Source organism: Hylobates moloch, unplaced genomic scaffold (assembly GCF_009828535.3).
Source record: "Hylobates moloch isolate HMO894 unplaced genomic scaffold, HMol_V3 SCAFFOLD_7, whole genome shotgun sequence".
Classification (NCBI taxonomy): Eukaryota; Metazoa; Chordata; class Mammalia; order Primates; family Hylobatidae; genus Hylobates; species Hylobates moloch.
This window is the reverse complement of record NW_026652282.1, coordinates 30,724,079-30,741,417: the sequence shown is the minus strand read 5'-3', so window position 1 is coordinate 30,741,417 and position 17,339 is coordinate 30,724,079. Positions and strand designations below refer to the sequence as shown.

The 17,339-nt window shown below is 37.2% G+C and overlaps 1 long non-coding RNA gene across 1 annotated transcript; it reads right to left on the bottom strand.

The window, feature by feature from the left end:
- Positions 1-492: 492 nt before the first annotated feature.
- On the bottom strand, positions 493-15,502 carry LOC131383937 (uncharacterized). Its single transcript, XR_009214349.1, has 3 exons — positions 15,383-15,502; positions 9,172-9,283; positions 493-889 (listed from the first exon to the last, which is right to left on the bottom strand). It is a non-coding gene; the product is annotated as an uncharacterized LOC131383937 (long non-coding RNA).
- Positions 15,503-17,339: the final 1,837 nt, after the last annotated feature.

The window sequence follows — 17,339 nt, the reverse complement described above, 5'->3', positions numbered from 1 at the left end:
TCTGGTAACTAATTAATGTAAACTAAGAAAAAAGAGAGAAGAGCTAAGTAAATAAAAACAGAGATGAAAAAGTAGACATTACAACTAATAGCACAGAAATTAAAAATATTATTACAGAATATTATGAGAAACTATATGTCAATTGATCTGAAAACATATATTAAAGTCATTTATCCATTTTGAATTAAGTTTTGTATATTGTGTAACATAGGTGTAAAAACCTATTCCTTTGAATGTAGATATGCATTAGTCTCAGTATTGTTTATTTTAAAAAATATTTTTCCCGACTGAATCACCTTGGCATCCCTGTTAAAATTTATTGACTATAGATGTATGCATTTGTTCTAGATTCCCGGTTCTTTTCCATTGTTCTATATGTTTGTCTTTCTGCTACTGATTACTAGCTTTGAAATTAGTTTTGAAATTGGGAAGTTTGAGTCCTCCAAATTTGTCCTTCTTTTTTAAAGACTGTTTTGATATTTGGGACCCTGTGTAATTTTATATGAATTTGAGAACTGGCTTTTTTGTTTCTCCCAAAAGTCACTGTACTTTGAATAGGGATTATCTTGAATGTATTGACCATTTTGGGTAGTGTTCTAATCTGTGAACATAGAATATTTTTTCACTTACTTGAGTCTTCTTTGATTTTTTAATAAATGTTTTGTAGATTTCAATGTACAAATCCATCACCTGTTTGGCTAATCTTTTCTCTAGGTTCTTTATTGTTTTAGATGATATTGTAAATTATTTGATTTCTTAACTTACTTTTTGCATTATTCATTGCTAGTGTATAGAAACACAATTGATTTTTCTGAGTTGCTGTTGTAAGCTACAACTTTGCCAAAGTTGTGTATTAACTCAAGGCGTTTTCTCTCTTTTTTGGTGGACTCTGCAATATTCCATAGATAGAATTATATATTCTGTTAATATTACTTATACCTTTACAAATTAGATGTCTTTTGATTCTTAATTTTTTTTTCTATTTGCTTTGGGAACTATCTTCCATACAAAGTATGTTACGAAAGCAGGCACTTTTTTTTGTTCTTATCTAAGAAGAAAAGCTTCATGTTTTTCACCATTGACTATGAGGTGTGCTATAGGTTTTTCATTAGTGCCCTCTCCCAATATTTCAGATTGAATTTGTGCTGAGATACTCCTTCAATATTTAGCCAGGACATTTACAACATGGCTTTTCCCTTCACTTCCTACTTACACTGAACCTATAGATTAATGAAAGGTGAAAGTATAGGGCATTCTTAGGTCTTTTCTGAGTATGTACCCTGCCTTGGGCAAATTATCTCCTATACATGAGCACTTTTGGATGTCTAATTTCCCAAATAAACATCCTGTCTTTTCCTCTCAGGCTTTAGTTGCTCTATTATATACTTCAACCATAATATTTTGTCCCAGGGTTGTTCATTTGCCTTACAATGTTGAGGAATGTCCACCATTTTCTACTGTTGTATGAGTTCTGAGTTAGGCAAAACAAAGGCAAGCACTTTTTGTCAATCCTGAAGGTAGATTCCAGACAGGTTACAGCACACAAAATTATTTGTGAAAAAAATAGAAAGAATGAATAAGATCTAATATTTGATAGCACAACAGGGTAACTATATTAAGTTATAATTTAATTGTATATATTAAAATAACCAAAACAGTAAAATTGGATTGTGTGTAACATAAAGGATAAAGGCTTGAGAGGATTAACACCCCATTTGTCATGATGTGATTATTATGCATTGCATACCTAATATCTCATTGTACCCTAAAAATATATATGCCTACTATGTACCCACAAAAATTAAAAATTAAAAAAAATTGTAAATAAGTTCTATTCTGTTCTTTCTAGAACCAGGAACCATAATCTCACACTGGGATTATGGACTGCTGTCTTCTATATCACTGCTGAGCCATGGACGGAGTTGGACATAGGGAAAATAAAATGCCACAAAGTTTTCTACCATTTTTGAGTTGTCTATTTACTGATATTATGTTAACTTGGTGGCTTTAAACTTTTGACTGTTTTCCAGAAGTGGCATGGGCATGGAGGACTAGGAAAGCATACTTAGAATTAGTATGAATGTTAACTGCTTTTCCTTTGCTGAATTTGAGTGCCCTTGTGAGGACAATTAGTTTGGCTAGTTGAGCACTCGTGCCTGAGGAGAGAGATGCACTCTCAACAATATCATTCAGAGTAAACTATTGCATGCCCTGCTTTATGGATTCCTTGTTTTACAAAAGAACTTCTGTTTATAAGAAGAATCCAGTCTGGGTTTCCTTGAGGTCCTCTCTGGCCACCTAGGTTCATACTACTATCTGTTTGTAGTCATGTTCAAGCTCCCAAGCTTTCTCTGGGAGGAAGGTGGCTGGATTTAGGGAGGGACAGGTTCTGAATGGGACTGCAGATCCCTCTAATAGCAGAGCTTGATACCTGAAGAGGCCATTGTCTGTTAGCTAGAGACTCCCCTTAGAAGACAGCAGTCCTGCCACATTACGCAGAGTGTAAACAGTTAAGTTAGTCCCCATGGTTAACTTAGTAGCCTCTGGTACCAATAAGGCTACCGCTGCAACTGCCCGGAGGCATACTGGCCATCCTTTGGCCACCAAATCAAGCTCCTTAGGTAGCCTACAGGCTACCTTTTATACTCCACATAATGTGGCAGGACTGCTGTTTTCTAAGGGGAGTCTGTGGCTAACAGACAACTGCCTCCTCAGGTATCAATGGCCTGGGTTCGAACTCCCAGGGCCATTTCCTTCCTTTCTGATGCATAAAGATTAAATCTCTTCCCTATGGGGGGACTAAGGGCTGGTGCCTTAAGCAAGCCTTGTTTTAGTTGGTCCAAGGCCTTCTAGCCTCCAGTTCCCAAATTAGCCAGTGAGTTTTAGCTGCCTGAGTCTCCTTTATTAGGAGATACGAGGGATGAGCTATTTCACTGTACCCAGCTATGCATAGTCTGCAGAATCCTGTAATGCCTAAGAATCCCCTCAGTTGCTTGAGAGTTTGGGGGAAGGGGAAGGAGGAGATGGGCTTAATCCTTTCTTTGCCCAATGCCCTGGTCCCCTCTGACAATACCAGGCCGAGGTACTTCACTGAAGTCTTACAGAGTTGAGCTTTAGATTTTGAAACCTTACATCCTCTGTTAGCCAGAAAACTAAGAGTCTTACTGCCCTCCTGAGAGATTTCTTCAGTTGGAGCACAGAGGAGAATGTCATCTACATTTGTAAAACTTTAACCTCAGGATAAAGAAACTCGGAGAAGTCTCTTGAAGATTCCTGCCCCAACAAGTGGGGGCTGTCTTGGAATCCCTGAGGTAACAACATCCAGGTTAACTGGGTGGTTTGGTTAGAGGGAACCTCAAATGCAAACAAATACTGGGAGTTGGGGTATAGTGGTATGCAGAAGAAGGCATCCTTTAGGTCCAGGACTGTGAACCATTTAGTTCCCTCAGGTATCTGAGTTAGTAGGGTAAATGGATTGGGAACCACCAGGTGAATTGGAACCACAGCCTCATTAATGAGGCAGAGGTCCTGAACTAGTCTCCATTCCCAGTTGGGTTTTTGGACTCCCAGTATTGGGGTATTACAAGGGCTGTGGCAGGGTTTGAGGAGGCCTTGCAACCTTAATTTATCAATGACAGCTTCTAGTCCTTTCCTAACTTCTGGTTTCAGGGGATATTGTTTCTGGTTAGAAAAGGAGATGGAATCCTTAAGGTGGATCTGAACTGGTATGGCAGTTGTTGCTCAGCCAATTTTTCCTTGAATTGAACAAACTTCTGTTAATACCAGTCTCCACTAAGGGGAGACAAAGAGTTTGTCCTGGAGCCATCAGGGTGGTGGTCCTTAGATGGGCTTTCAGGCATAATTAGAAAGGCATGGGTGAACAAGAGGTCTCCCCAACTACAACTAAAGGGTTGGGAAAAATATCAAGTTAAAGGCCTTCCTGAGATGCCCCTCATGGTCATGCTAAGTGAGGAGAGGGAGCCTGGATTGGAGAGGAGAACTGAGAGACCAGCCCCAGTGTCCAGAAGGAGGTCCACTTTTCTTCCTTTGATTTCCAGAATTTCCCAAGCTCCTGGATGGTAATGGCTGCCTGTGATTGGCTGAAGCTTTCCTGTTTGTTATTGGCTAAAACCTGGCTATTTGGTGCACAAAAATAATAGACTTCTAAGTTAGGTTTCAGTTTGTTATGTAGAAATTCAAATTATGGAGACAGCTCAAGCTAATGGCCTCCTGCTTAATTTATTACTACGTAGACACAGACAGAATCTCTCTTACTCATTTTACACTCCTGTTTTAGACTACTCATATTTTACCCAAGTGCTACTCTTTCTTCTGTGAGCTCTAAGAAAGGGACAACTCATGGCAATACCCTGGAATTCCCCTCCCACTTCTAATTTTCTTTCATCATTTGAAATGTAGTCTACATCACAGAATATAACAAAAGAAAAATTGACCATGTGTTATGCTTTATATAAAAAGGGTAACAAATTCCCCAGCCTGAGGTAATTGAGTCAGTGCTTGCTGCCAGTTTTCCTCTCTTACTCATCAATAATCTACATTTTAAGAATTACAGCTTGTACCACCTAATTTTCTGTAATCAAAGTGTTTATTAAGTATAAAATGTTTGGCTAAAAAAGAGAAGTGCCACTAGTAGATGGCATAGAACATTTGTCTTTTCTCAGAATACCCAAGATTTTCCCTGACTTCTCATTGGCTAGCACTTTGTAATAAGCCAATATATAAAATCGTCACCGGCAAAGAAGTTGAGATTAGCATATTTTATTTAGGCCAATCATAATTCATACTCTGTGGGCTGAAGGTATTTTCTCCCCTCCCTGGGCATAAAGCTGATGGAATATGCTTTAGATTCTATAAATTATGTAGAAGGAGGGAATGACTGAGTTGAGCAGTCAACTCTGTCCATCAATCATACATTTCCTTTGTTTTTATTATATCACATTCTCCTCCTGAGCTTTCTCACACTTATCTAATTGCCTATAGTCAGTCATTTTGTGATACTCTCTTCTATCTAACTCTTAAACGTTGATGTTTTTTAGAACTCTGGCTTTTGTTCTCTTTTCATGCCCCTACTCCACAGATTCCTCTATAACATTCTCACCTAGTCTCATGACTTCAATTATTTCACAAGTGAGATGAATGCCAAAGACATACATCCATAGAATATCTCCTGCTAATTAGGACTGTATACTCAATTGATAGTACTGACTATTTTTAATTTGAATAACAGGCACCTCAAACTCACTATGATCAAAGCTGAATAATTATTTTCTTACAAACCTGTTTTGTATGCTATTATTCTAATAGGAATTAACTAAAATGTCCAATCAAGAGTCTCAGGTGTCATCTTAACTTTCTATCCTTCCTTAAACTTTGTATCTACACAATCACCAAGTCCAGATAATTCTGGTTTTGAAAACATGGGAGAAGATAAGGTTAACCAAATAATATATATGAAGTAAGAAATAGATCTAGTGATAAGTTAATAAATATTTAAATGTAAATAATAGCCATGGAAAGGACCTATAACAGAATACAGACATGACAGAAAAACTTATAAAGAGGAAATATAACCTTGTGAAAAGCAAGTGAAGGATTTTCAAGAAGGTGGAAATAGTTAACAATTCCAAATGAGGCCAAAAAAGTTCATTAACATAATCACAGAAAAATACCCATTGGATTTAGCACAGGAAGTTGAGACAGAGCCTGATTTTGCTTGGATAAAGAGTAAATGTAGAAATGGGATTTTGGGATATGGTGGCATAAATACATGTACTACTTAATCTGTTTCTGTTCTCAACTCCTTGGCTCAAGAGTCTCAACAACCAAAATTTGCTTATTGTTAACGTTTATAGGAAATTGTTGTTGCACCTGGGGTCAGGAGTGCAGATTCACAGCTATTCCAGAGGCCCAGAGTTTCAATGTACAAGGACCCATACGCAGTGATACTTGCTACATGCAATCCTTGAATATAAAATTTTATCATAAAAATATAGGTAGCCCCACAAAATTTTAATCCTAATGAATTAAATGACCCTAGTGAGAACAGTTAGAAGGTGACTGTCTTTCTCTTTTATTAATAAACAAAAAAAAATGGAATACCCAAAATAAAATGAAGAAAATAAAATTAACTATATCAGTTATCATAATAAAGTAGAATAGACTAATTCCTCCTATCAAATACCGAGTTTGAGGTGAAAAAACCTCTGGCAAATATCTAGTCCAAAAAAAATCACTTTAGAAAGGTAACACAGATGTTGAAAAATTAAAGGGTGAAATATGATGTACTTGACATACAAGAACAAATGTCAATCACAAGAGGCAATATTAATATCATATAAGACAGTATTCATTTCACAAAAGGCAGCATTCAAGGTGAGAACCAAAATCATTGATTAGAACTCTAGGATGTGCATTTCCTAATCCCTGTAATCTGTGAATATGTCATATCACGCTGTAAAGGAGACTTTGCAAATGTGACTGAAGTTAAGGACTGGAGAAGGAGAGATTATCTTGGATTATCCAATAAGTTTCAACCTAATTATGAACCTTTAAAAGCAGAGAACCCCTCCTGGCTGTGGTCAAAAGATATGATGGCAAAAGGATAAGAGACATGCAATGATACTCATTTTGAAGATGGAGGCAAGGGCCATGAGTGAATGAATTTGTGAGTGGCTTCTGGAAGTTGCAAAAGTCAGAGAAACTTATTTTCTCTGAGGGTATCCAGGAAGGAAAACATTTGATTGAAGCCCAGTGACACTTGTGTAAGATTTCTAATCTATAGAAATATAGTATAATAAATGTGCATCATTTTTAGCCCCAGAGTTTTTGCTAATTTGTGAAAGCATCAATACAACACTAATGGACATTTCTATAATAAAATTAATAACCAATGGATAATTTAAAAACTCATTTTTTTTTTGCACCAAACAGAAAAGCAAGAAAATACATATAGCAAAACTCCTAGACAATACCAAGATACTAGAATCATCATAGTAAAATATTTTAGTATTTTAAGTCAAAAGACTAATATGATTCCTTGGGATTTAAATAATATTATGTAATTTTTTTATGAGAGAGAAAGAGAAAAAGGCAGAAGATGAGAGAGAGAAGAGAGATTGACTGTAAGAATGAAGGTTTTTAACCTCTAATGGAGTATCCATTTGTATAGAACTCTCGACAAAACATTAAAGCATTCTACCTAAAGAGACATTTTTATAAGCCATATTTTCAGACCACAAAATATCAAATGTCAAAACAAAAGCAAAGCATCAAAAAATGTCATTATCCCCTGAAAACAATTATCTATTCATCTAAATAGCATACAGATCAAAGAGCAAATATATAAACTTTGAAACAAATGATGTAATATAAAAATCTACTGTGTTAAAATGGAATTCCATTTGGGTTTTCTAAGAGTGCATATTTTAACTATGTAACATTATCAGTTCGTGTGTGATTGATTGTGTCCTTTCAGGGTGATTGCGATTCTCATTTTATTGAATAGTCTTTGCTTCTTTTGAATGAGTATTAATATTTTTTATTTCTAATAACTTATTTGTAAATTTTTCTAATTACATAAAACACTCTTTAGAAGTTACAGTTTAAAAGTTATTACCTCAAGAAAGATAATTTCAATTTTGCAAAATCCAAATCTATAACAAATGTTCAAATAAAAAGCAGATATATTTTAGTAAATTTCTTATGATTTAGAAATTTTTTTTACCAAAAGCTGGTTAATTATTAATTGCAAAAAGGACTCTAATATTTTTAACCTTATACTTCACAGAGACTGAAATTGTAATAGAACAGCCCCTTCTCCCATTTCCCAAATATCCAATGTCTGTTGGAAGGTATGTAATAATCTACACAATAGGTTAGTAGTGATTTTGTAGAATATCCTTAATTCACTCACAAAACACATTGTATGGAATATAATGCAAGTGTCAAAACAGGCTCGCTTCCCCTATGGGCTTTAAAGAGATTTACACACTGCATAAACAAACAGAAAAAAAAATCATCAATTAGAGGTTTGAAATCATTGACAATTATACTATTTTCAGTAAAGAAACTAAGAACAGTAGCCTTAACACTTCTTAGAAATCGGAATATCTTAAAATCTACACACTTGGCCTTAATTTTAGACTTCCAAACATGGTTTTCTTATTCTTATAAGAAAGAATAAAATAATTGGCGAGCTATATCTTAACATCTCTAGAAAGCTGAAAGTAGGGTTTTATGGTATATACCAGTAGGAGCTCATTACCTTTTAAGATTTAAACATCATTTAATATAAAGTGTATCACATATATAGCCTATAAATAGTATGTCAAATTATTGACTTAATTCTTTACATTTAACGATTTATTTTAAAGAAAACTGCAAATCTAAATACTGGCACATTCTTGCTCAGCTATGTGTCATTTTGCCCAGGCAATACAAGCTGGAAATCTTGGAGTCATTGTTGATTTATTTAATTTGTTCCGTATACAGACATTGCTAAATATTGAAAGAATCTGTTCTTGAAGTTCCTCTTAATTATGTCTCTTCCTTTCTTTTTCTCTTGTCATTGTTGTGGTTCTGACCTGTATTTGCCCATATCTGGATTACTGTATCAGATTATTAGCTGAGCATTTCATATTGGTCGTCATTACCTTAAGGTCATCCCACATAGCCCCTGATTAATTGTCTTTACAACATAAAAATAACTTCAATACAAATGCTTCTCATGGAAGATAATTCCAGTAACATTCAAAAATATAAATTATTGGGTATCTTCATTTTACTTCCAAGTCTTAAGGGGCTCAGTACCTTTTCTCAGGCATCAGGGGCAGGCATTATTTCCAACCCACTGGAATATACAGGACTGTATCATCAAAGGCTTATACATAATGGTGCATTTGAATTCCTAGGCTAATGTGACCTTTCACACTTTCTGGTCAAGTTCCTAGAGATCTTTTTTTCAATTGTATATTTTTAATATATCTATGTCCTGCTACAGTTATAATTGCTTAATTTTTAGTTAAGTTATATATGTGTGCGTTTGTATGTGTCTGTATATACATATATCTATTTAAGCTTTTCACATATATGTGCTGCTAGAGCTATAATTACTTAATTACACTTGGATACAAAATACATAAACACACTCACCAGTTATAAACATGGAAATTCGGAAATTGTTCAAGAAACAGTTTATGGCTATTTGGTATTAAGCATGGTGGCTGGGGTTCCTGCAGCCATCTTGTGATCAAGAGTTTCACTTCTATGTTAAAAAAGGGCAAAGGTAGAAAGATAGAAAAACCCTAAGTCCTTGATGTCATTTTGAAAAACAAGGGTAACCCTGGACTGACCAAGCTAGGCTTCTTTTCTGTGTTTAAGACATCACATCTGGGTTTCTGATAGAAGTCCTACTTCTCAAACAGCACAATCTACATTGTGTAAAATTAGAAACAGTCATTAACAGGCATGTGATTTAGCATTAAGTCACATCTGCATAATATATTTTAGTTAAAAGATCTAGGAAAATTATTTTGCATGGGGTAACTGTCTCCCCATTCTTGAGTGTGACCCATACTCTGATCTCCCACCTAATCCACTGTTTCTATGCATCCTTTAAAATAAGAATTGTGGTGTATGTAGATACATACAAACATATTATATGTATGGTATCTATACTATTATTAAAGTTATGCCAAATATCTATGTACATAGAAAAAGACTGAGCACATATGTGCAAAAAATGAAAATGGTTGTGTTTAGGTAGTGGGAACATGATTGATTTTCTTTTTTTACTTCTTTTTAATTTTCCAAAATTGTCTTTACTATCGTTGCCTTCAAATTAAGCATTGAAAGATTTTTATAAAGAAGCAATTGATGGTTTCGACTCTTGGATTGTTTGACCAGGAAGATATAGCGGGAATCAGGAATATTTTTTTAGCTGTATAATTATTTTAAATTGCTTTTTTTTTTGTTTTAAGACAGGGCCTTACTCTGTCACCCAGGCTGGACTGCAGTGGCATGAGCTTGGCTCACTGCAGCCTCAATCTACCAGGCCCAGGTGTTACTCTCACCTCAGCCTCTGAGAGTAGCTGGGACTATAGGCTTGCATCACCATATGTGACTATTTTTTTGTTTTTTTTTTTGTATTTTTTGTAGAGACAGGGTTTCACTATGTTGCCCAGGCTGATCTTTAACTCCTGGATGCAAGCAATCTGCCCTTCTCGGCCTCCCAAAGTGCTGAGATTACAGATGTGAGCCACCGCACCCAGGCTACTTTATGCTATTTAATACTTAAATTTTAATTAAATGATGTGGTTTGGCTGTGTCCCCAGCCAAATCTCAACTTGAATTGTATCTCCCAGAATTCCCATGTGTTGTGGGAGGGACCCAGGGGGTGGAAATTAAATCATGGGGGCCTGTCTTTCCTGTGCTATTCTCATGATAGTGAATAAGTCTCATGAGATCTAATGGGTTTATCAGGGGTTTCCGCTTTTGATTCTTTCTCATTTTCTCTTTCCACTGCCATGTAAGAAGTGCCTTTTACCTCCTGCCATGATTCTGAGGTCTCCCCAGCCATGTGGAACTGTAAGTCCAATTAAACTTCTTTTTCATCCCATCCTCAGGCATGTCTTTATTAGTAGCATGAAAAAGGACTAATACAGTAAATTGGTACCACTAGAGTGGCTCGTTGCTGAAAAGATACCCAAAAATGTGGAAGTAACTTTGGAACTGGGTAACAGGCAGAGGCTGCAACAGTTTGGAGGGCTCAGAAGAAGACAGGAACATGTGGGAAAGTTTAAAACCTCCTAGATATTTGCTGAATGGCTGACAAAAATGCTGATAGTGATATGAACATTAAGGTCCAGGATGAGGTGTTCTCAGATGGAGATGAGGAACTTGTTTGGAACTGGAGCAAAGGTGACTCTTACTATGTTTTAGCAAAGAGACTGGCCGCATTTTGTCCCTGCCCTAGAGATTTGTGGAACTTCGAACTTGAGAGAGATGACTTAGGGTATGTGGTGGAAGAAATTTCTAAGCAGAAAAGCGTTCAAGAGGTGACTTGGGTGCTGTTAAAAGCATTCTGTTTTAAAAGGGAAAGAGAGCATAAAAGTTCAGAAAATTTGCAGCCTGATGATGCAGTAGAAAAGAAAAACCCATTTTTTGAGGAGAAATTCAAGCCAGCTGCAGAAATTTGCATAAGTAGCAAGGGGCCTAATGTTAATCCCCAAGACCATGGGGAAAATGTCTCCAGGTCACATCAGAGACCTTCACAGCAGCCCCTCCCATCACAGGCCCAGAGGCTCAGGAGGAAAAAGTAGTTTCATGGTCTGGGCCCAGGGTCCCCGTGCTGTGTGCAACCTAGGGACTTGGTGCCCTGTGTCCCAGCTGCTTCAGCCATGGCTGAAAGGGGCCAACATAGAGCTTTAGAGAGTGAAAGCCCCAGACCTTGGCAGCTTCCATGTGGTGTTGAGGTTGCAGGTGTACAGAAGCCAATAATTGAGGTTTGGGAACCTCCACCTAGATTTCAGAAGATGTACGGAAATGCCTGGATGCCCAGGCCAAAGTTTGCTGCAGGGGCAGGGCCCTCATGGAGAACCTCTGCTAGGGCAGTACAGAAGAGAAATGTGGGGTCAGAGCCCTGACCAAGAATTCCTACTGGGGCATTGCCTAGTGTAGCTGTGAGAAGAGGGCCACCATCCTCCAGACACCAGAATGGTAGATCCACCAACAGCTTGCACGTGTGCCTGGAAAAGCCGCAGACACTCAGCACCAGCCAATGAAAGCAGCTGGGAGGAAGGCTGAAGTCTGCAAAGCCACAGGGGTGTAACTGCCAAGACCATGGGAACCTACCTCTTACATCAGAATGATCTGGATGTGAGACCTGGAGTCAAAGGAGATCATTTTGGAGCTTTAAAATTTGATTGCCCTGCTGGATTTTGAATTTGCACGGGCCTTGTAACCCCTTTGTTTTGGCCAATTTCTCCCATTTGGAACGGCTGTATGTACCCAATACCTGTACCTCCATTGTATCTAGGAGATAACTAGCTTGCTTTTGATTTTACAGGTTCATAGGTGGAAAGGACTTACCTTGTCTCAGATGAGACTTTTGGACTGTGAAGTTTTGGGTTAATGCTGCAATGAGTTAAGACTTTGGGGGACTGTGGGGAAGTTGTGATTGGTTTTGAAATGTGAGGACATGAGATTTGGAGGGGCCAAGTTTAATTGTCTCTCCCAGAATTCCTACCTGCTGTGGGAGGGACCCAGGGGGAGGTAATTGAATCATGGGGGCTGGTCTTTCCCATGCTATTCCCATGATAGTGAATAAGTCTCCCAAGATCTGATGGGCTTATCAGGGGTTTCCATTTTTACTGCTTTCTCATTTTCTCTTGCCACTGCCATGTAAGAAGTGCCTTTCAACTCCCGCCATGATTTTGAGGTCTCCCCAGCCACGTGGAGCTGTAAAGTCTCTACTAAAAATACAAAAAAATTAGCCGGGCATGGTAGCGGGCGCCTGTGTGTAGTCCCAGCTACTCAGGAGGCTGAGGTAGGAGAATGGCATGAACCCAGGAGGCGGAGCTTGCAGTGAGCCGAGATTGCGCCACTGCACTCCAGCCTGGGCGACAGAGTGAGACTCCGTCTCGAAAAAAAAAAAAAGAAATTATAAATGTTTGGGGTGATGAATATGCTAATTACCCTGGTTTTATTATATCATTGTATATATGCATAAAATATATGTATATTTATATAACCTCATAAATTTAAAGAATAAAATAAATGTGAACAGGAAAAAATGATGTGGGGACAGCTGGACATGTAAATGAAAAAAAGTTAATTTGAACGTGAACCTCACAACCTATGCAAAAATCAATACAAAGTAGACTGCAGACCTACATGTAAGAGCTAATACTGTAAACTTTAGGATAAAACATGGTATACATTTCTTTCTGATCTTGAGCTGGGCAATTATTTCTTAGAAATGACATCAAAAGCAGAGCGGTAAAAGAAAAAAAAATAGACTTACTCAAAATTAAATGTTTGCATTTCAAAAAAGTACAATCAAGAAAATAACAAGACGCAATTTTCCCATGTAACAAACCTGCACATGTACCCACTGAACACAAAATAAATGTTTGGAAAGAAAAATAATTAAGTAAATAAATGAAACAAAATCATTTTCTCTGAAAAAATAAAAGAAAAAAGTATCCATTGTTCTACACAATCACCAAAACAAAGAAAATGAAAAGACATCTCTCAGAAAGGGAGAAATATTTGTAAATTATATATTCAACAGGGACATACATTGAATATACAAATAACTCTAACAACTGAATAATAAAAAGATTCATATTTTTTAATGGGTGAAGAACTTGAATAAGTATTTCTAAAAAGAGTACATCCAAATGGCCATTAAGCACATGAAAAGATGCTTGATATTATTAGCAACTAAGGAAAAGCAAATCAAGACCACGTGAAATACCACTTACCACCCACTGTAATGGCTATAATAAAAAAGACATGATAACAAGTGTTGGCAAGAGTGTCATGAAAATGTAACCTTCATATGTTGCTGAGAATGCTGTAAAATGGTGCAGTCACATTGGAAAATAGTTTGGCAGTTCCTCAAAAATTTAAACATAGAGTTACCATGTGACCCAGCAATTTCACTCCAACATATTCATCACAGAGAAATTAAAACATATGTTCACACAAAGAGTTTTATGTGAGTGTTTAGTGCAGCAATATTCACTGTAGCCAAGAAGTGGAAGTAACTCAAATGTCCATGAGTTGATGAATGACGGTTACACAAAATGTAGTAGATCTATATAACAAAATGACAGTAAAGATAAGTGAAATATTGATGTATAGTACACAAGTGAACCTCAAAACATTATGCTCAGTGAAATAATGTCAATTCAAAAGAACACATACTGTATAAATCTGTTTATATGAAATATCTTGAATAGTTAAAACCGTAGAGATAGGAAGTAGATTAGGGGCTACCTAAAGCTGGAGCAAGGGAAGAATAAGGATTGACAGTTGTTCGGCAAATCTAATATCAGACTGTTGTAATGGCTGTACAATTCTGTGAATATAGTTAAAATCATTGAAATGCACTAATTTTATGATACATAAATTAAAACTTTAAAATAGGTAAAAAAAAATATGATGGCAATAAATATTGTTAAAATATATTATGTTAGATGATAAGTGGGTAAAAGAAGACAATACAATTGGTATATATTATATATACACACAAACATAATGAAATAAGACATCAAAATTTGTAATAATTACAATCTTCATTTCTACAACTGATCACATGATCATAGCTAATAGTTATAACTACTTTCTTCTACTATCCAGTCCACATTTGCATCGTGCTCAGCAAGCCCCTAAACTGGTAATGGATCTTTGCCTACTGGGATTCCCTAAATCTTTATTCATGAAGGGTCTGGGTCATTAATAGTCCTTCCTGATTTGGGTTGTTATTGCTTTCCATTGAGTATAATCAGATGGTATGATAGTACTAGGAGATATCCTAAGAGATTCTGTATGTCCTGTCTTCCAGATTTACATTTCTTTACCTCAATTGTGTAATTGCAGTCCAATATTCTCTCACTAATCAAGACAAATCAACCCAGCCAGCAAGGTAACTTCATTGCCTGTTGACTCAGAGGCATAAGTGTAATGTAGTAGGGTGACAGTAGGGTGACAGTCTCAGCTTCTAGTTCAGCAGAATCATTTTTATGTCTCTTAGTGGAAACATTTCTCCCTTTGAAATTAAGACCTATAGACCAGCAGAACTTAAGGTTTCAGGGACAGGAAGTAACATTTGTTGCTAGTGCATCACTAGGGATACTAATAATGAGTGGTGCCACTCCCATTTCCCCCCCTTGATTTTGGGGCCTGTGAAATCTGGCCATGAGTGAAACACCAACATATTTAACATTGATTCAGGGCATATACAGACTCCTGGTGAATGTTGCCCCAGTGCTACAAGGAATTCTGTCTACCTGATCCTGTAGCTGAGTTTTCAAAAGGCCATTCTATCATTCTATCAAGCCACTTGTTTTGGAAATTATGGAAAACACAGTAATACTAGTGAATCCTATGAGTATGTTCCCCATTGCTGCACTTCATTTGTTCTAAAGGGAGATTTTGATCAAAAGCAATGCTTTGAGGAACACCATAATGATGGATAAGGCATTATCTGTATTCCACAGATAGTAGTTTTGGTATGAGCATTGTGTAGAAATAAAGCAAATCTATATCCAGTGTAAGTATCTGCCTCAATTTGGCCTGCTATAAGAAAAATACTTTAGGATGGGTAATTTATAAAAAACAGAATTTTATCACTCACAATTCTGTAGGTTAGGAAGTCCAAGATCAAGAGGCCTGAAGATTGGATGTCTGATGAAGGCCTATTCTTCATTGGTGATGCCTTCTTGTTGTGTCCTCACATGGCTGAAAGGATGAACAAGATACCTTAATCCTCTTTCATAAGGGCACTAATCCATTCATGAAGGCTCTCTCTCATGACCTAATCAACCCCTAAAAGGGCCCCCTCCTAAATCATTACCTTGGGGGATAGGCTTCAGCCTGTAATTTTTGGGGAGACACAAACATTCAGACCATAGCAACATCTCTTATAGTAAGAATAAAGTGCCTTCCCTTCCACGATGGAAGTGATCCATTGTAATTAGTCTGCCACAAGGTAGCTAGCGACCAACCCCAGAAAATGGTACTGTATCATAGACCCGTTGCTGGTACCTACAGTTGGTTTACTGCCCACTCAGCAGTGGCTGTAGCTAGTTTGGCCTTGGTTAGTGGAAATCCTTATTTCTAAGCTCATAGATAACCTCTATTCCTGCCAAACATGGTCATTTTGTTCATGAGGCCATGGGACAATGACACAGGAGGTGGGATAAAGAGGCTGACTGGGATACACAGAATAAGTAATCTTGTCCACCTAATTATTAAAAGCCATCTATGTTAAGGTTATCCTTCGGTGAACATTCACATGAAATGGACTTTTTAAAAACATTTTTCACCTGTTCAGAGAGGTCTGGATACATTCCTCTTCCCTAAATTTCTTAGTCCCCAGTTTTTCAGTCATGCTCCTGCCAAGTCCCTGACCATCCAATAAAACCCTTGGCTACAGACCATGAATCAGTATGCAGTCACACATCTGGTCATTTCTCCTTCCAAGAAAAATAAAATTTTCCAAGCAAAATTTCCCCTCACTTTTTTTTTCTTCCCTGTCCTTCAGGAATGTCTTAGAGAGGGGCTATAGTGCTGCAGCTGTCCACTTTCAGGTGATGCCTACTGTATTATGCAGAGCCATCTGTATACCAGGCTCAATTATTCTCTTCCTCTGTCACCTGATTGTAGAGAATTTACCATTAGGCCAGAGATGGAGATTGAGAGAGAGAAGGCAGTGTAGCAAAAGGAAGACCATTAGCATATGTGCAATTTCTTCATGTAAGTTACTCATGCCTTCAGGACCTGCTCAGGCCCAATGTCATATATACCACTTCCATTCTGTATCCTTCTAGTCCTGATTGGTGGCACTAATCTCTGCCAACTCTCCAGGAATGTGTTATTTCTTCTGACTTACTGTTTTCCTCAGTAGAAGAAGTTCTAGTGGTTTCCACTTGGGCTTTCCTACCATAATATCCCTCACACCACAGCTCAGGAAACTTATATTTGTATTCTACCAGTTGCTGAGTGTAACTACTCCAATTCTGTATTCTAGAAGTATGGAAATAACTACAGGATGTGTTTGGGGACCAACTAGACCCAGTGTGAGAAGGATCTGAGCTAAAATTCCATTACCTAACTTCTATAGGTCTTACTCTGATTGGCAGAACACGGTGACATTTTGAGTTTTATAATTAGGGTCAGTTCAGTGTTCAGTAATCATCAAACATATTATTATTTCTATTTCCTCTGTGTACAATCTCTCTGGTAAAATGCCATAGGTCCCTTTGGAAAAGGCTAAGAGACATTATAGGTTTAAATTTTTGGCAGCTTAGCAGGGTTTTTCCTCAAAGATACCCAGATTCATCTTTAATCAAGGAGCTAAGCTGGTGAGAAACTGAGGTTGACTGTACCAGAAAAATTTGGAATTAAAGAACTTTAAAAATTCTGCCCCTGTTGCTGACACTCATTGCCTTGGGACAATTTTAACATGTTTCTTTGGCTGAGAAATGGCTCACATCAGTGGGGCCACTAGTGCTGCTGTCTGAGGTATAACATGGACAATGAAAAAGACCTACTGAGATAAGAAATTTATGAGCACAGGTAAAGGGGTTCCA